Below are 21,266 nucleotides of genomic sequence, written 5' to 3' on the forward strand. Positions count from 1 at the left end.
TACCCATGTTTTTTTGTTGTTGTCTTTTTAAAATTAATTAATAAATATAGAAGATCCACAAGAAACAGCATTTAGCAAGACTGCTAGAATTGACTGCCAGAGAAAGCAGTGTAGCTCACAGGGAGGAAACTGCTGTTAAAAAGACAGTCCATATTGAATAATAACATGGCCATAGTACGCTAGTGGTTGCACCTCTGCCCTTTTTTGGCATTATTACGACGTCTTCAACGGACAGATTTAATGGCTTCAGTAAAGAATGAAAGAAAATGTAAAACAATTACAGTCCTTTGTCAAAGTCTGACTCTGTTCATCTGTCTATCTGGACAATGTCATATTGAAGATTAAGAAAGGAGAAAAAAAAGTAATGCTTATATTTTATCGTTGACAAGCTTTAATGAAGTTCCTTATAAATAAAAAATATTTAACAAATGATGCTTGTTTCAGAGAAAAACACTGCATCAGACTGATGGACTCATTGTGTGGAGAAAGCCCAGAGAACAGCTCTAACCAGACTGCACTAAGGCCACTGTAAAGCACATGAGTGGAAAAGTCTGTGAGCCTGTGATCATGATCTTGAAAGAACTGTAACAATCTGAAACGCAATAGCAACCTTTTGAGAGAATACTTTTTCTTGAGAAAGTTACTTTTACAATGAACTTAAAGGGGAATTGAGAATTTTACAAATGTTAATTTTTCAAATGTTCTGCATAATTAAGTTGTTAAGATGTAAATAGTCATGCCAAGTGGTTTGATGTGAAATCCTCCCTGCTAGAGAAGCTTGCAGTCAAAATTTAGTGGTGTCAGGAGCCTGATGTTTAAAGAACTTTAAACAACTTTAAAGACTTCAAAAGAATGCCTCTGAAAGCCCCTTTACAGACAGTTATCACTTGAAATGGTTATGAATATGCTGCCATGCTTCTGAGAAATTGTTTTGATGGTTTTACGTAATTTTTTTTCCACGTAGAGGTACATGCAGTCTGTTATAAAGCAAAATATTCATCCAAAAATGCTTTTTCAGGTTTTTCACCATTTTGTCATCGTCAGCATAAGTTTACTAGGGGTTTGTACAGTCAGTGAATTGTTGACGTTGTGACTCTAAGTTCCTTCTTTAGAATCTTCTTTATCTACCCCCACTATAAAGTTCACTGATGGTAAAGAAATTTGATCGTGTTTCTCTACAATTCAAACCACTTTTGTTCACATTTATACTACTTAATTATGCAGGAAAATTGGTGGAATTCTTCTTTGTCATGTGTGCACTGTGTTAATGCCACATTATGGGAACCAAAACATGTTTTTACATTTGCCACAAGCTGGTCCCCACAATGAAAATGGTTAAAGTTAGGCTAGTAGTGGTTCTGGTTAATGTTTGGGAAAATCTCCAAATGGCTGGAAGTCTGTGTAATGACCCCACAGTCTACTTCAATATGATTGTGTATGTGTACGTCCAGTACTGTGCAACAATGAGAGACCACAGTTTAGTTTATTTCCCGTCAAAGTGATTGTTAACTACAAGTTACTCATTTTTCAGCATCAGGAAAAACCCAGAAAACATTTAACAAAATTACACAGAAGCCTCAACAGCTAATTAAACTCATTTTTTTGTGTGTCCACTTATTCCTTTATTACAGTTTCCTTTTTTTCCCTCTTTCTTATTTTATAAAAAATCCTGTTACACTTTACTGAACAAGATCTGACAGCGAAGATACATGAGCAAAGATTCTAATAATAATAATAACTGGGTGTTTGTAATAATGCAGTTATTGAAGTTGTCTGTTATAGGAGTTATTTGTTAAACATGGAGATGGCAGGGTGGACGGGGACATCATAAATGCAAATTATGGTGGCAGTATGGATAAAGACATGACTGTTTAATTTGTATATTTTCATCTTTTTTCTCTGAGCTTTATCCTCATTAGTGGCTTCTTGACAGCTCCACATGGGCTGCCTCTACCCAGTGTAAGGCCTGACAGAAACGCCTGTGGATTTTTTGCACGTCTGAAGCAAGAGTGGAGCTAAATTTATTCCCTACCTCTCAAAGATGAAAGCTTTAAGTACTGTTTATAGGTCGTGCGGAGGCTACTAGGTCGTGCGTAGTTGTTAGGAGTCCTATTTTTTGTATCTTAATCATCTTTTAAGCTCCAGTTTTGGAGGCTCCTGTGTTGCCACTTCTTTTCCTTAATTTTCTCCTTCCTTATACAAAGTGGAATAATTTATGTCTAATCTCCTCAAAACATCTCCTACAAAATGAAATACGTACTTAACGGCTGCTTTCACTGGAAACTAAAGGGTGGTCTCTAACTGGTAGAGAATTATGTATATGGACCGGTCATCGTTTGATTTGTCAGGACAACGTCCTTCTCGGTTGATATTTAGTTTTTGAAAGTGTATCGTGTCAGTACTCTTAAACTTTGTTGCGGGTGGGGTGAGGGGGTGGGGGGTGCCGTCAGCCCACGCGGTGTGGTTTTTCGTCCTCTGTGGGGAGAGGTGTTGCGCGCGCTACTCGCTGTCAGTAACGGTCGGTCGCTGCCGTTTCCTCTCCGTCGCGTTTTAACCCAAAATTCAGATTAAACCTTCAGAGCTGCGCGGCTCTCTCAGCTGCCCGGCACCTCCAGCGGCCGATGGCAGGCACAGTGTCTGAGAGGCTCTCCGGCGAGGCTGCTCACCTCACAGCCGAACGCTGCTCAGTCCTGACGTCTCTCCCTGCTCGCCTTCCCGCCCGGCTCGGACGGCGCCCCTGAGCCTTCAGCAGTTCTGTGGAAGTGCTTTCCTCTGGACATTTTCTCACCTTGGGAGATAAAGGTAAGACTTAAAACGATAGCTAAGCGTGTCATTGCCCTTAGGTAGACCGAGGCGGTTTAAAACCCTTTATGTATACGACATGTTTTTATTCACCACTGCGCTGAAGAAACTATGAGCTTCATGACTGCCGGGGACGACCGTTACTGGTTTCATTAAACAGCCTATTCGGGGAAAGATCTACCGAAACCGCTCATCCCTGTAATGTCCATCACAGTGTGTCGTCAGGTTAACGCTCGTATTTTCCGGCTCTGTGTTGGACCGTGTAAGTGGGTGTGCAGGCTGTTCTGTTGTTTGTGGACTGTGGGATGTTGTAAGAGTGATTTGTGTGACCGTGTCCGCGTAGCGTGACAGGAGGAAGCTGAAGCTACTTCACAGCCTGCCTTCAGATCCGGACCGCTAGCCCTCCTCGGTTTATACAAACACGGACTTACAAAATTCCACGACTTGAGGAGACAAACTTAACCTCCGGTTTCTCGGTCACCATGATATGTTACCAGCCCCCTTGATTTCCCTTTTGAACTCGGTCTCTGCTGCTTAGGAACCATTTGGGTTGTTTGTTTTTTTCCTTTAAAACTGCAGTAATCACTCCGTCAGAAATGCCAAAGCAGTTTTTGGTCTCGTGTAAGACCCTTCAGCCCATGGCACCTGCTAGCAGTGGAGAACCGGCATGAAAGGGTGCGTAGACAAGCAACAGAGATGAACCTGTACTACTGCGCTTCAACACCGACTCCTCATTTCCATTCTTCTCAGTGTCTGAGACCCTTTTCCTCTGCTTTATTAATATTCACTAGACCCGTGTGTATTAAAACTTTGACACTGTCACCCCTCCTCCCCTTCTTCTCCACGTTCATCTCCCCGCAGTCACCATTTTGATGAGCCCATCCTGAATATTTTCTCTCATTTTGCCTAATTTGATGGCGCGCACACACACACACACACACACACACACACACACACACACACACACACACACACACACACACACTATATAATTCAGAGTTTATCCCGCTGACACGGTTGTGTAATGATGCCAGTGCTGTTGTGACAGGAGCGTTTTAGGTGACATGTATAATAGTGGGTGCCATTTGTGCTTCTGGATATAACCTGGTTTCTGTTTTTGTCTCGTGCCCTTTAACTGATTACAAATACACACTTTTTTTGTGTTGCATATTTATGAAACGCGTCTTTGCAGCTGCAGTGTGCACACGCGGGAACGTCTGGGGAAGTTAACCTTGTTTGTTTTCCTACACATCTCTTAGAGCACTGATCTAAAAATGTCAGCACTCATTGCCAGCCCCTTCTAGTAGTGTGTGCTTGTGCTTCTCTGATATGGCTGTAAACATGGAATAAATAGTTATGCACACATATTAAAGGTATTAGTCAGTTGAAATGCTGCCTTTTAATTAGTGATGTTGACTTACTGACAGGAATAAGCAAGGATGTTAAGTGACGGCGTCTCTTGAGATGATACCTATTGATCAGACCTCTCTCTCTCTCTCTCTCTCTCTCTCTCTCTCTCTCTCTCTGCCATGTTCTATGTGTATGCAGTCTTTGTAAAGAAGTAGTGTAGGGAAATGCCAAACAGGCCCCAAGCCCCTGGAGATGAGGCCGAGTCATGTTCCTTAGTCATCGTAATCACTCTGACTGACACTGCAGACACCAGGGGCCTTACAGACCGACTGAGGCAGTACAAAGCGTGATAATGCAGCGGCAAGGCACTGTGAAAAACGCCTCACTAATGGAACGTGTTGGGAGTTTTCTAGCTTTGATGAACACTTTTCTGTGGTTTTTTGCTAGTCAGAGACAGGTGATGATCTCCGATGATCTCTGGTTAAAGGAGGAAAAAAGGGGCAATCACTCCCTGCCCTTTCCATTATCCACTTGCTGTACTGAAAGAGGGGAGGAATTGAGAAGAAGAAGGGAAAAAGAATGAGGATAGAAAAGCAATTTGCTAACTCCATAAATCCAGCCACACGAGGTCCCTGACCTCAGAAATGGAGGCTGGAGACTGTTATTTAAAATCTGGTAACCGATGCTCTCCTATTAATGTTGAAAGGGTCATTGTCTACTGGTTGTCTATGGCGACACGTTTATGTGGTTTATTTACGGTTTGGCACAGAGGGGCCTTGCTCTCTGAGCTGGTGAAGCCAGCACAGAATGAGGCTCAGCATGCACACAGACTCGCTGTTGTAAGGACTGATAAGATGTGCCTGTGTGACTCAGTTATTGGATGTTGAAACTGCAGGAGGAGAAACTCAAGCTCACAGCAAGGTTTTTGCACTTTTTTGCTTTGATTGCTGCTTGAATTCAGGTTCATTTTAGTTATAGCTTTCAGGTTTTTTAATATAGCTAAGCTGTTGTTTTACAGTGACTTCACTTTGGCTTTTGTTTTTTCTCATGTTTTTTTTCCTCTTTCAGTAATCTTTGCTTTGGTTGTTGCCAATATAATGATATGGAGCGCGATATGCTTGTATATGATGCATATGATGAGTGATACTGGGTTTCAATAGTTTTATTTAGTTTGTTTTCATTTATTTAGAACTAATTATATTCCTTTAAGTGATATGCAAGGTGTTTGAAAAAGTTTGAGCTTGAACAAGTGCAAAATCATCCACATCTTTACATTATACAAATGTGTCAGTTACAGGAGCAAGGAGAAAATAAGATGTTTATAGCTTCCAGTTTGCACCACTTCTCAGTTGTAGAGAGTCCTGGATTCTGCAGTTTGCTATGAGAAATTGAGCCACACTAGAAATTCCCCTCTTATACTCATTTCAGAGAGAATACGAGCCACACTTCATACACTTCATACACTTCATTCTGACTTAACTAATAATGTTTTTGGAATTACCCCAAAATAAATAAATAGATAGAGAGGTATCTATCTATCTATCTATCTATCTATCTATCTATCTATCTATCTATCTATCTATCTATCTATCTATCTATCTATCTATCTATCTATCTATCTATCTATCTATCTATCTATCTATCTATCTATCTATCTTTTTTTGAGTATTAGATTATATTAGCATTACTCATGTAACTTTAACCCAAAATGAACAAAAAGTAGATTTTTAAGGGTTCTAGTTTCAGTTGTTTTTATAATATTTTTAAAATGTTTCCAGTTTATTATACTAAAAACACAGCAAATAATTGGTTTTGCATGAGAGTGTTAATCAATTATAATAATAATTTGAATTTTTGTACTTATGCGGTGCTCTGTACATGTTGAAGAGTGATTTACTAATGATTGGTTTATCTACGTATAGCCTACTTCAGGTCAGATGATTATGAATTTATTATCTCATCATTAATCAGTTTTATTGAACTCAGAAAAACGTAAAGAATCATCAAACATGTCGTGAAGCAGCTTTAGTTGTATAATTAGAGTGTAATTATACAGCCACTGCACAAGCATGGCACTATATCTAGCTCATCTTCACTCAGAATTTGAGAGCAAGATAACTTTGATTGGGTTCATATGAAGTGAAATATTCTGCATTAAGGAGGTGTGATTGTGAAAGGTTCATTACGTAGATTCATCACTCAGATTTTTATCATTTGTAATGGGGCCACAGAATACTCTGTCTATGGAGTAGTCACAGCTTATTAGCACCTCTTCAAGCCTCTGACTAAAGGTACAACTGGTTTCTTTGTGATTTAGCAGAGTTCTTGTTTTTAATATTTTTTTACGTGCACATTTGTGCTTGAAATTCCCTTAATTGTTAGTGCATGCATGGTGTTGCATGGTGTTTGCAAAATTATAATCAGGGCAATTAATCTTCAAAACATAATTTGTTTATGTTCAAATTGACTTCTAAATAGCCATTATAAAACTGTGGGGCTATGCTGATGAATGTCATTTAACAACTTGTGTTAAATATTTGTGGCATATACAAATTATACACCACAGTTGGCATACCCTTAAGCACCCTCCTCAGAGACACAACAGCAATGATGGCAGTGGTCAGGAGGAAGGCCAAGATCTGTTTGTGTGCCACATAAAAATTTCAGTAAGCAGTCTTTCAGGTGTTTTGGAGCTGTTAGCTTCTGCATCACTGATGCTCCATCTCCAGTAAGTCATGAGCTACACTGCTTTAAATGGGAGAGTTGTCTGTGAAATGCCCGCAAGGCTATAGAAAGAAAACACTGCCTCTGTTAATTCTAGTCACCATACAAAAGAAGCACATGTCAAGTGTAATAGTTCAAGGATAAAGCTGAGTAAAGGAAAGTGTTTGTTCCATTGGCTGACTCTGCTCACAGCTTGGTCAATTTTTCTCTTTTATCTCCCATGTCTGCGCAGTAAGGTAGTGCTGTCTCTCTGTGTTACAGATTTGTTCTCCAAAAGAGGTCACGCATCGAGAACGGTCTGTCAGCCTTAAGGTCTTTGTGTCTTAGTGAAGAGCAGCTATAGTTCTTCATCCCTGTCATTCTGAGACTCAGAGATGCCTGTATGTGTCTTTGGTCTACCGTTTTGTAAGACATTGTCTGAACCCAGCGGAGGATGAGTGTTGTCTCTCATCCAGGAACAAATGTTTGTTATCACAATCTCTGCTTTGATTAATGCACCAGAAATATCTTGGAGGGTGTTGACTTCAGTTCTGTCCTCATAGTTTGTGGAAAAGGTTCTGTTTAGATCTACAGCTGCAGCTGTTATGACAAACATAATGAAATTAGAAGAGGAAAAGTACCCCGAAATTATGAAAAAATGCACAAAATTGCTAAACTTAAGGATCAATCAGAACTACATCGCTTGAAATGATGTAAGTTAAAGTATTCATAGAAGTGATCCTGTTTTCTTGCTTTTGCTGGACAAAACTTTTTCCTTGAATAACTGATAGACAACATTAGAAAAAATAATTAAATGGATTTTGCCATTTTAGAAACTGAAGCAATATCACTGATGCACTCTCCCTGTGCACAGCATGAGGACAATTTGTATAATATGTTGGTATAATAAGTACAATGTTGTTATCACAGTCATCACTGTTATTCGAACGCCCTTGGAGAAAAATTCTGCATAAAAGAAATCCACCAACAAGAGTACATGTGATCTATTACTTTGGACAGTTGGATTTAGAAGAAATGGTATTAATGCATTAGTGCAGCCTGATGTCTCATTGCTTTTGGTTTATCTTAATGGCCTCTTGAATGCAGCGGTCATCTACATTTTATCATCTATTCAACCTATTAGTGTACAAACACTAATGAATATTTAAAAGAAGCACTGGGATTTTCTAATTCTTTCTAGTGTTCCAGGGCGCATTGTCATTTTTCAACAGCATTCCACCCACTGCAGTTTTTGGTACTGAGTATAATATCCTACTGCTGCATCTGCCTTTCCTTCATCCTCCATGTATTTTAATGCATTTAATAATTACTTCCTCCCGTTTATATGCATTTTTACTGCAGGTTTGGTAATATGCAAGGTTTGCACTGACTGGGAGATTGGTGTGCTAAATGAATATTTATCCGGTCTTTGGCTTTGTTCTCAGAATAAATGTTTCTTTTTTCAAAGTGCGACGAGGAGCGGAGCTGCAGGGAACAGATGATGGTTTTTGGTCTAAAGCTGTTTTGTTGACCAGTGGTGCAAAATGACATGTTTATGTTAATGTGAAAGAGGCATGATGAATTCATCAAATGCTGAAAAATAAATATGTCTGGCTGCGCGTATTTAGTGTGAGAATTTGAAAGCATAAGTTCAGGTTGTGAGTTGGCATGAAATGATGAATTTCAGCTTGGCAGAAGAGTTGTCACAGACAGCGAAGAGCTTTTCTGTTTTTCAGTGATGGATGTCATTGAATGCATTTGTTGTCTAAGAGGACATGCCACTAGGTTTAAAGCTCACATGTCAATGGCATTGTTAAGACAAATTTGCAATTTTTATACTGTTGAATTATTAAAACTTCACCAAGCCAAGTGTCATGTCCAGACACTGTTCTCTTCTAGTCTATCATTATTTCACTGAATATGTTAAGTAACGAGGAGACACGCAGAACATACTCCTTTTGTAAAATCAAATGAAAAGGACTCTCTTTCATAGCTCCCCTTCTCAACATGCTTCTCTGGAAGGCATGCTGCCAGTGAGAAGTTTTGGGCTGTATTACAGATGAGGAAGAGCGATAGTTTCATTAAGCAGCCCGAGGAAGAACTTGTCCATGTGGAACGAAATGTTTGACCAGCCCAAAGAAAAGAATCCGTCAGTGGCCCAGGATGGACAGCTGCTCTCAAACAGAATTCTGTTTGCTGATGTGCATGGAGTATGCTCCCAAGGGGTCGATGTACCTTCAGAGCCTGGGAAAAGATTGTTTATCAAACCCAGACATTTCACATCCGCCGGCCTAACAGCGCTCTTTCCCCATCTTCATGATTTATCAAGCTAAAAAGGTCACTGCCATGCTGTAATTAATTCTGTCTTGTTTTACTCAGGGGTCTGTATGGGAGTGCCTTCTCCATTAGTGGCACATGCCACTGTGTTGTTTCAAACTCGAGGCTGGTCTGGAAATAGGGTAGCATTTATCACAACTTCAACATCCCATCATTTCCCATGCCTAACGTTGTCTGAAGCACTGGGTGATATTGGCTGTAGTGCTGTGCAGCAGACTGGAGAGGTGAATTTCTCCTCTCTAATTAATTTGTAGCAGAGCTTTTTGAACATGAGGTTGCAGTGTTTCGTTCACCCAGATAACTGTGGTTTGTCAGTCAGGTGTACTAAACTCTGCAGTTGATTTCATTTGTGTCTGTAGAGGTGTAGAAGGATGAATCATGCATAGGGAGGAACAAAGCTTCGGGAAAATGGAATGCATTTGTCAAGGGTCTTGTTTCTTCAAAACATTTGATCTTTGGCTATATGCCATTAAAACAATGTCAGAGTGTTGTTTGCTATCCTGAAGCATCAATGTTATCTCGTTTGTCATTACTAGGTTATTAATGAAGTCCATTTACTATTGTCACATGGGAGCTCTTAAAGCTCATTTTATCATGAATAATTCCATTACATGTTTTGCCCATACTAAAAACATATGAAGTTGTTCCTATAAAACACTTTCTTGTGAGACATTTACTGTGTGTAACAGTTTTTTTTTCTTTGTCCATCACATATATTTTTCTTTTATTAAATCCTGTTGGATGTTCTTGTCTTTCACACCACTGCTGCATGAGAAGTAAGATCTGCCTTGTTAGATATTGTTCCTATGGAAACGGTGAACACACAAGGGTTCAAGCTAATCATTATTCAGGCCAGTTCCAATCGTACAAGGAATTATAAGACGGCACAATCTTTCCACTCACAGATAGCGTTCTGGTTAAACCTTGGTTTTCTCCTGTGGTGTCGGGCTCTGACCTTCTCCCTTTTCTTGCCTGCAGTTTTTGATTCAGGAAGCCTGTGAGCTGTTTGTTGGACCTGATCCGAATGATTCAGCTGTGTGATTATGTCAAAAGCTGACCTTTTTTGTTAGAATGACTTTGACCTTTTCAAATGCCCATGGATGATGGAAGTTGGCTTAAAATAATGAACCTCGATAATGTGGAACATTTCACTTATATACAAAGTTTCCCTCTCAAACACGTAGAATGACATTGGTGAGGTCACAGCACTGATCACATGGAGGACATAGAGGGCGACGCTACATTTTGCCACTGAGTGCAGATCTCCAGTGAGGCTGGAGATTTTCAACAATCTGCTACCTTCTGTCTGCTGAGACGTTGCAATCAGCAAGAGGGCAGGAAGTACAGTATGTGAGGGTATGCTAATCGAGCCTCGTCCACTTTATTTTTAGAGCTGATCCCCTCAGAGTGTTCTCTATCCCTCCCCCTCTCTATCTATCTCCCTCTGTCTCTCTCTCTCTCTCTCTCCCTGTCTTTCTCCTCTCAATGAGGAAGCGGTGAGTCACAGGAAGAGAAATAATGCGAACCTGGCAGAAGAGTACAGTGTACAAAATCTCATGTCTTTGAGGGATATGGTTTCTTCCAGTAAGATTTCTTGGTTGGCATGTGTTTCTGACCAACAATGCTGTGTATGTCCTTTTAAAAAAATCTTAGCTCTGCTTGCAGCAGTGACAGTGGTGATAGGACAATAGGATATATTGGTTTTCTGAAGACTTTAGTTAATGAACATTAAATGACTCATTCTAATGCATCCATGCTGCCAGAATCCTGAGGGAACACACCCCAAATACACCAGCCAACATTTTTAGAGCCGGGTGTGGGGAAAATAATTGATTCTTAAATGCACTGAAAGATTCTGAATTGATTTACAAAACCTCATAATCTACACTCTACTTCTGACTATTTCTGTATAATAAACTCGCACGTACACAGATGACTGTATAAAATAGGATAATTTAGTGCAGCCTGGCTTGGAAAAGGACAAGGGCAAGGTACTTTAGTGTGCGTCATGTAAAGAGAGTAATCAGTCATATGCATGTTTGCAGTCAACCTTTAAAGCCAAAAGTTTTACTGAGTATTATATTATTTGATATGCAGCTTTCATTAAGATTTTTGTTAGGTTTTTTGTTATCAGTAAGAAAAAAAAAACAACAACATGTACATTTTATTATTATTTTATAATCTTGGCACCCTGAACTGAAATTGACTTTGAGGTGACTAAAAGTTCTCACACTAATGTGGAACACACTCCAGCTGCATCTGCCCAGATTTTTATTTAATTTCTGTGCTTTTCATCTTCTTATAAAAACGCAGTTGAGCTTTCATGACAAATGACTCCCTCTTAAAATTGTTGCATGATTTATGGTGATGAAATACCTTCTTAAAATTTATTATTAAAAATTAGAACTATAGAACAAATTTGACACCTCATTTTTAGCAAAACCTCAGACTACAGGACGTATTGTTTACTGGAAATGGTGGGACAAATTGTAATTCAAGGCTGGGTTGTATAATGTCGAAGTCCCTGAGTTTGTGGAGAAAAGTTTATGGGTGTTCTCACCCAAGCCTTATTACAGTTTTTGATAGGTGTAAACCATTCTGTAAGATTTTTTGATGTTGTCAAGGTATAAATACAATAGAGTAACTGAGTGCTAAGGTTTGCTATCATTTCAGAAACTTCAGATGAAGGATGCTAATGGGAGGTTTACAGCTATTAAGAAAACTGTCTTACAACTTTGGATTACCCTGAGGTTTTCAGCTATGAGATTCTGAATTATCCAGTTATCAGAATATAGTGGAAATGGAATATCTTATGGCTAAGCTTAACAAAGCAAAGCAGTCAACAATTAGAAATAGTAAGAATTTATATGACTCTATTCAAGAATTTGTCTAGTTGCTTATTTTGCATTGTCTTTTTTTGTTATCCTCTGTTTTATACACTGCTCAAAAAATAAAGGGAACACTTAAACAACACAATATAACTCCAAGTAAATCAAATTTCTGTGAAATCAAACTGTCCACTTAGGAAGCAACACTGATTGACAATCAATTTCACTGCTGTTGTGCAAATGGAATAGACAACAGGTGGAAATCATTAGCAATTAGCAAGACACACTCAATAAAGGAGTGGTTCTGCAGGTGGGGACCACAGACCACTTCTCAGTACCTATGCTTTCTGGCTGATGTTTTGGTCACTTTTGAATGTTGGTGGTGCTTTCACACTCGTGGTAGCATGAGACTGACTCTACAACCCACACAAGTTTTCATACTTGATTCCCCAATGGTGGAACAAGCTACCTTCCACTGTCAGAGCAGGGGCGTCCCTCGCTATTTTTAAGAAACTCCTGAAGACAGAGCTCTTCAGGGAGCACTTGCTCTAATCGCCTCTTGCAAATCTAGCCACTACCAACCTCATCTCCTTCTTGCCCTCCTTCCCTTCTCAACCCCGCTATTACCCCTTGGCCTCCTTTAAGGCCTGACTATGTTTGTTCTATGTACCACATTATTTGTAAGTCGCTTTGGATAAAAGCGTCTGCTAAATGTAATGTAATGTAATGTAATGTAACAAGTGGCTCAGGTAGTGCAGCTCATCCAGGATGGCACATCAATGCGAGCTGTGGCAAGAAGGTTTGCTGTGTCTGTCAGCGTAGTGTCCAGACGCTGGAGGCGCTACCAGGAGACATGCCAGTACACCAGGAGATGTGGAGGAGGCCATAGGAGGGCAACAACCCAGCAGCAGGACCGCTACCTCTGCCTTTGTGCAAGGAGGAACAGGAGGAGCACTGCCAGAGCCCTGCAAAATGACCTCCAGCAGGCCACAAATGTGTATGTGTCTGCACAAACGTTTAGAAACCGACTCCATGAGGATGGTATGAGGGCCTGACGTCCACAGATGTGGGTTGTGCTCACAGCCCAACACCGTGCAGGACGCTTGGCATTTGCCAGAGAACACCAGGATTGGCAAATTCGCCACTGGCGCCCTGTGCTCTTCACAGATGAAAGCAGGTTCACACTGAGCACATGTGACAGACGTGACAGAGTCTGGAGACGCCATGGAGAGTGATCTGCTGCCTGCAACATCCTTCAGCATGACCGATTTGGTCAGTAATGATGTGGGGTTGCATTTCTTTGGAGGGCCGCCCTCCAAAGACTTCTATGGACTGACCCGCCCGTTCCTCAGACCTGAATCCGATTGAGCACTGGGACATCATGTCTCGCTCCATCCACCAACGCCACTTTGCACCACAATCTGTGCAGGAGTTGGCGGATGCTTTAGTCCAGGTCTGGGAGGAGATCCCTCAGGAGACCATCCACCACCTCATCAGGAGCATGCCCAGGCATTGTAGGGAGGTCATACAGGCACGTGGAGGCCACACACAATACTGAGCCTCATTTTGACTTGTTTTAAGGACATTACATCAAAGTTGGATCAGCCTGTAGTGTGTTTTTCCACTTTAATTTTGTGTGTGACTCCAAATCCAGGCCTCCATTGGTTAATACATTTGATTTCCATTGATTATTTTTGTGTGATTTTTTTGTCAGCACATTCAACTTTGTACAGAACAAAGTATTCAATGAGAATATTTCATTCATTCAGATCTAGGATGTGTTATTTGAGTGTTCCCTTTATTTTTTTGAGCAGTGTATATTGTGCCTGAATTGAATTAAATATGCCCACTTTTACCGCTTACAGAAACAATTCTAAACGTGTTCGCTGTGTTATTTCATCATTCTGGCTAGTCCTTCACAGCTTGAGAGGTGAGAGTGCAAGAGTCATGAAGGATTTTTACATTTGAAACTTTAATTAGAAACTGTTCCTTAAAGTTGGATGTGCTGCAAGGCTACCTTTGATCAGCCGTGGTCTATATAGTTGATCAATTATGTCCATTTAAATGCTGCTTATCATTATTAATTGGGTTTGCCAGCCTTTTTAGTGTATGCTAAATGTTGATGTGAAGAGAATTTGTGAGCTAATGCTTAGTAGTCATTTTCAGTGGAAAGGTTGATGGGCCATTGCTCATTTCAGGTTTGAGTAAAACTGAGCAATATATTTTAAACAGGTGTGAATTACTCCAAGGTAATTATGTTTCAGTTTTGATTGGGGCAATATGTTTAACATTTACCAGGCATTAACTTATATTGTGTTTTATATAGTACTGTGCAAAAGTCAAAGACCCTCCTTCATTGACTGAATTTCCAGTCAAAATGGCCATTAAATACAAGTTATCCATAACCACACTAACTAAGCACTTAATTAGGAACACCGGTAAACCCACTCAGCCATACAATTATCTTATCGTCCCATCATGTGGAAGCAGTGCAGTGCAGATCATGAAGATATGGGCCAGCAGCTTCAGGTAATGTTCGCATCAGCCATCAGAATGGGGAAAAATGTGAACTTGGTCATTTTGACCATGGCATGATTGTTGGGGCTAGATAAGTTGGTTTGTGTATTTCTATAACTGCTGATCTCCTGGGATTTTCACACTCAACAGTCTGTAGAGTTTACTCAAAATGTCAATAAAACATTCAGTGATTGTCAGCTCTGCAGAGAGAAATGCCTTTTTGATGAGAGAGGTCAACGGGCAATGGCCAGACTCGTGGAAGCTGACAGAAAGTCTTCAGTAACTCAGTACAAAACCACTCTGTACAACTGGTGAACAGAAAAGCATATCTGTATGCACAACATGAGACGCATGAACTACAACAGCAGAAGACCATATCAGGTTCCACTTCTTTCAGCCAAGAACAGAATGCTGAGGCTGCAGGGGGCACGCGCTTACCAAAACTGGACAGTTGAATTCTACAAACAACGTAGCCTTGTCTGATGAATCTCGATTTCTGCTAAGGTACACAAATGGAAAGGTTAGAATTTGGTGCCAACATGAATCCATGGACCCAACCTGTTTTGTGTCAACAAATGGAAGACTCTCATTCACTGCCTTTGTTTGGAGCACATTAGACACTGCTGCCACTCATCTTCGATAAAATGTGCTATTAGGGTTAAATAAGATCCAGTGGTAATGGTTGTACATGCAGCACGTTACAGCCGTCCTGCCTGTTTTCTTTAGTGATTTTATTACTCTGGATTTGGTCGTGTTGTAGAAATTCAGGGGTCACTGTGTCAGAAAAATATCTGCAAGACAGGATGTAGCTTGACAACATAGCACAAGAGCCCTGTTTTTCAATGAACTGGTATGCAACACAGTCTCTCCTGGTTTGTAGCGAACGAAACGGCAGAGAGAGATTTAGCTAAGACGAACATTTTGAGACGAACAGACTTGTTTTCATTTATAAGCACCTTAGTTGGTTTCCTGGAACATTAAATCTGCAACGAGAGACTGACAAACACTAAAAAGTGGTGAAGCAGAAGTCACTTCTCTTTTGAATTTTTCCATTCCACCTTAAATAGTGCCGCATTTACATTCAGCGCCTCAGTTAGAATTTAAGGTGGAACGGAAAAATTCAAACAAGAAGCGACTTCAACCTCGTAAAACAGTCGAACGATGAGAGACATTTTACAATAAGCTGCTCTATTTCTGAGCACAACTTTTCTAGCGGAGATGGGAGGAAAGCGGCTATAGCAGAGCTAAAGCTTAAAACACAGAAAAAGTAAGGCTGTGTTTTCGTTCACATTTTTTAGCCTATAGTAGGACATCAGCACACATTGAGACATACTGGGCATTAAATGTTGTGGCTCCCAAGGTAGTCAGATTTTTGTTGAAAGGACAAAATGGCTCTTCTGAACATTTGGGTTGTGACTCCTGACCTAACCTGGCTTTTAATGCACAGTGAGCCGATCGGATTTCTCGCTCATCCATGTGTGTTTTTGTTATGTGCTGCCACAGACAGTCCAGGCGCTGTACTTACCCACTTCCAAGTTCCGCCCTTTGCGTTCCGTCAACGTTATGCTATAAATTAAATTTTAGAAAATCAATTTTTGACAATTTGTGAATCGATTCAGAATCATTTACATCCGCATTGCTGTACATTTAAGAATCGATTTTTTCCCGCACCCCTAGTATTGATGCTCACCATGTGCATCCCCTTATGGCCACAATTTACTTGTCCTCTAATGGCTTCTACCAGCTTGATAATGCGCCAAGTCACAAAGCAAAATTTGTCTCAAATTGGTTTCATGAACCCGAACACAGTGTTCCTCAGTGGCCTTCCCAGTCTCCAGATCTGAATCCAATAGAGCAACTTTGGAATGTAGTAGAACAGGGAGATTTGCAGTGTGAAAGTGCACCATGAAAAATCGACAGGAAGTGCATGATGCACACATGTCAACATGGATCAGAATCTCAAAAGTATGTTTTTAAATAAATAACTGAATCCATACTATGAAGAACTGTGGCTTGTTTGAGAGCAAATTGAGGCCATACCCCGTATTATTATAGTGTTGCTAATGAAGTCCTCAGTGAGTGTATTTCACAGAAATTACACAGGTATAGTGAGGTTAAGGTCTGGGCTATGGGGTGGCCAGTGCAATGTTATGAGAACACTAGCAGCTTCTTTGTCTAATTTGATAATTTATTTCCTTTTTTCAGTAATGACTTGACTTGACAACTACCTATCCTTTCACAACCACAGCATTATCTTCTCACAGTAGAAGGACGAACAGACGGATTTGGTGGTGTATCAAGTCTTTCATGGTTGTTGAGTTTAATTTTCTCTGTATCTTTTAATAATTTTTTGAACAAGTTTTTAGTTTTTGTGCTTTTTTGTTGTTGTTAAAATGTATTTCCTTTTATTTTCCCCTTCTTTATGCAGGTGGATTGTTCTATATCTAATCTCAGGAATATCTCCTGAAGAGTGAATAAATCATACTTAATTTTGACTGGAAATTATTAAATGAAGAATAGTCCCTGGCTTTTGCACAGTACCGTATATACCTTTAATTCCAAACACCATCTGACACAGCATGCAACATTTTGCAGATTCATTTCAGGTTTCACATTCATTGTAGCCTTTCAGCTCATCAAACCAATGTAGTATCTTTAGTGTTTGATCTGAATTTAAATGCAAATGACTCCCTGAAATGACACACTTCCAATTTAGTGTTTTATTTGTAGAACAGCTGTGATTGCACAATCATTACAATGCCAGATGCCTTAGCATAGATGATGGCACAGGTGTCAGTACAGAGGCAGTGGCTTATGTAATACCTGAATGTTTGATCATTCTCAATGGTGTTTGAACAGGGGCATTGTTTCTAGGCCATTTTAACCTGTTCTGATTACTTCAGCCATAGATGTAGCCTGAGCATCAAAACTTATCTCCAAAATTCAGCCTGTCAGCTCTTATCTGCAGCCTTTCATGCAATAATACACTTCAGAGCCCTGGCAGTTTTTGCTTCACAGTGGCACTCTAATGTGGAGTAGATATAGATTTAAAGAAGGCAGAAGGCAGTGTGTGTGTGTGTGTGTGTGTCTCTTCATATTTGCCTGCATTTAGGCGCGCTGGAGATGCCTCAGCACAGTTAAACCGGCATGAGCAGGAGTTGTTTTTATGGTGGCTGGCTCCTGAGGCTGGCCAGGTGTTGAACAGAGGGAGCGTGTCCCCGGCACCTGCTGCATGGAAGGGGAAGTGCAGGTGTGCAGAAACAGGGGACATCCTAAGGAGGTCAGCTTAAAGGTGGCACCAAACAGCATGAATAATGGAGTGTCCTTAGCTGGAGCAAGATTATGGGGGCAGACTGCTTGCGAGCAGACAGCTCAAAACTAGCAACTTCCCTGTTTAGGTAGGGCATTTATGTTGAGTCAATGCCACTCTTCAAATATGTCTCGCTGAGGTCTTGAAAGAGAATTCAGCAAGTGAAATCTGAAAGTTAAAATTGGGCTGAAGAACAAAGGCTTGGAAGACATATATTAATGCATCTTTGCCTTTCATCCTGTTTTGATGCACACAGTGATTATTGGCAAAAAGGGGTCTTTTTCACTCTATCACATTCTCTACCTGTTCGAGTGTGTAGACATGATTCATTGTTAATTACTTTTGCAGACCCTCTTTATTGTACATGGAGGGGATTTATGAGTAAGTGTTCTCTAATAATCTAATCACATACCTGATGAACCTAAGTAAACAAGCTATAGTGAAGAGAAACAACAGATTTACTGAGGTCATTTGTCATTCTGCTGTGCTACTGTTTCATGTAAATCAAAGATTCATTTGTTTACCAGTGTTTGCTCATTAAGAGATATGATTCCCGCAGAGCTTGCTCTGATAACAACAGTCTTTATGAGTGGTGAAATGTCTTCCTTCCAATGCATTAAAAATTCTTGCAGTTATTGCCTTGAGAGTTGACTGATCATATATCACTGGTTTATGTGTGTCAATTTTATGCACAGGCTATTGGTGTCATCAGGAATGCACAGTGTTTTGAAGGAAGAGAAGCCAAAATGCATCATCTTAATGACAGCGTCCACACATTTACAGTACATTAGTCTGCCAGTGCAGTTTATACTATTAATAGGTCTGATTTGACCATGTCACTATTTAATGAAAGCCTGAAGTGATGTTATGCAGAAAGGCTAGGGCTCGACGACAAAAGAGGGTCCTTAATTGCTGCACTATGGTTCAGAGACATCAAGTGATATACTATTGATTGAGCACTGCCAAGCAAAGTATGAGAGTCCTCTGTGAAACAGGGGTCAGCTCTAACAAGAAGGCCTTCTTTATCATTGCCCCTCTCAGATCTCTGGCTGTGAGGTGGTTGGGAGGGAATGAATTGGAGAAGACAAGAGTGAGTAGGGGATAAAAAAAAGGGGGGGGGGGGGGGGTCACAGGGGGACAGGCGTGCCCTTATCAAAGTCCTGCCATAGCACTTGGGGACCAGAGCAGAGCGCATTGCTTCTCCTGCTCGCTGAGTAATGAGGCCGCGGGCCTTGCTGGCTAATTAAACCCGACATCACCCTACAACCTGCTCAGCCTGCTTGCATCCTGCCAGCCAGGCTGAGGTAGTCTCCCATGCTGTTGCTTCATGCCCCTCTAGGGGCAGCAGTTCATCATAGCCCTGTCAAGGGGCAACTGTAATTGGAGCATTTATGGCAACCCTTTCAACTCTAGGGATGCATTGGCATATATGTATTATTAATTACAATGTAACTTTACATTGTAATTAAATAGTAGCTATTGAAAAAGTCATGGTAGTTCCTAGGTAATTAGCAGGTTTGGCTTTGGTTGGGAGTTGGAGGAGGGCTGTGTATTGTGGACAGCTGCAGAAGCTGCAGTAGCTCAGGATGTGGTGGCTTGTGCTTTGTGTTTAAAAGGGGTAAGCATGTGAGCAGTTGCTTCCCGTCTGTTAAATGTTAATCTGTGGGCTCCAAGCATCCTTAGTGGAAGATGGCCTCAAGGTTCTCCTTCCTGCCATATGTCTCTGCTCTACAAGATAGATGTTCTTATGTCAGAACTACCTGAGCCACTTCCCCTGTCTGGGTGGTGGGATGATGGGGAGAACTTGAATTTTATCCAAGAACATCTTGACAGCCTAACAGAAAAGAGGAGGATCGACTTAAGTAGCAGCTAGTCAGCAGCTAGCACATCGCCTACTCACACCAGCTAGTTTGCTGCCAACGCAACTGCATTTGCATGTGAAAACACACACACACACACGCTGCACACAGCTGTCCACTGCCTTGCGCTAATGAGTCGAATATCAAATTTTACAAAACATATTTTATTCATGTAATATCCCTATTATAATCTCAAATAAACACTAGATGTATTGTAGTTCTCTTTTCAAACTTAATGCAGCCAGGGCAGACGCGTGGTCAAGGCAAACAAGGCTCTGAACACAGAGAAGCTCATTAGTCTCCTCATTCAAATAACTTTATTAACACACTTTCTATTAGCAGGAATTTCCAAACCTATTAAACTGTGCATAACTCCCATAATGGTGTTTGCCTTTTCATCAATTTCACATGGCGAATTAAAATGTGGAGACAGTGCTGAGCTTTTGGAAAGAGAGCTTTTAGATTTATGAATCATAGATCAAATGTGAGATGGCTCAGTGCAGTTGTGTTACAGGCTAAACATTTGACTCTTTTTACTCATGAACAAATCAGCCATTACAGCTAGCCACTGGTGTCTTCTAAATAGCTATGTTTTAATGGTCTTTGAGGTTTAATTTATTTATTTATTTTCCCAATAACATGCTATGAATTTTAATCAGGCTCAGCACCATTCAGGAGGTCACATTTGCCTTTGTTTCCTGTGAGTGAGCACAGCACTGCAAGGTTTGTCCTATGACACAGTATAAGAAGAGTCATAGTTAGTGGTACCAGTGGCAGTGACCTCCATGATGACGTGCAGGGTGTCGTGGTAATTCTAATCATTATGGGCTTTGAGAAGTCATTGTTCAGCTTTAGTTTCTCTTGAACGCTCGGTAAGAGGAATAGTGTATTGTGCCTCATAGAAATGAGTTAGGATGTGTCAAAGGAGGATGAGGAAAGGAGAAAAATAGCTCATTTAATGGTTATTTCTGTTGTTCATTGCAATACAGTCAAATCGACTGAGTTAAAGAAAGTCTGAAATGATTTAGTACAGAGGATGTAAGATTGATGTCATTTACAGGAGATGATGTACTCCCATTGGTTTTTGCTGCTGCTGCTTCCAGATTTTTACATAGATACTGCTGGCTGCTTTGTGGATGACACCTGTGAAGCTTTTTGTGATCAGGCAAATACTGTGAGCTGTTTTTCGTTCGGGGATTGTTTTTGTGGGGTGATGGAGAAAGAGTTGGAGGATAAGTATTTTGTACTTATGCTTGTGGGTGATAAGTACAAACTATAGAAAGAGAGATAGAAATGGCCATATCCTGCTTATGAGGGTAAAGATGAGGCGAAGGATAGTGGATGGTGGAGGTGGCTCGTGTGTGTGTGTGCATGTGCATTTGCACATCTTTGTGAAAGCAACTATCATCTGGCTCACACAGCTATGGTGGTCATCTCTATAGCAACTCTTCTTCTTCTTCCTTAAAATTGACCCAGCCACACAGTGTTTTTTTGTGCCTTGCCATACAAGAAAGGCAAGAAATGGAGCATTTTAAATTGAACGAAAGCATTCTAATTACA

The 21,266-nt window shown here is 40.6% G+C and overlaps 1 protein-coding gene across 2 annotated transcripts in view; it reads left to right on the plus strand.

The window, feature by feature from the left end:
• The first annotated feature begins 2,489 nt into the window (after positions 1-2,489).
• drp2 (dystrophin related protein 2) overlaps positions 2,490-21,266 on the plus strand; it is a 165,411-nt gene continuing 146,634 nt past the window's right edge. For both annotated transcript variants that reach the window (XM_037540306.1, XM_037540307.1), the window contains exon 1: positions 2,490-2,802. The gene's annotated coding sequence lies outside the window, so the exon portion shown is untranslated. The remainder of the gene's footprint in view (positions 2,803-21,266) is intronic.

This window comes from Pygocentrus nattereri, chromosome 8 (genome assembly GCF_015220715.1).
Source record: "Pygocentrus nattereri isolate fPygNat1 chromosome 8, fPygNat1.pri, whole genome shotgun sequence".
Lineage (NCBI taxonomy): Eukaryota > Metazoa > Chordata > Actinopteri > Characiformes > Serrasalmidae > Pygocentrus > Pygocentrus nattereri.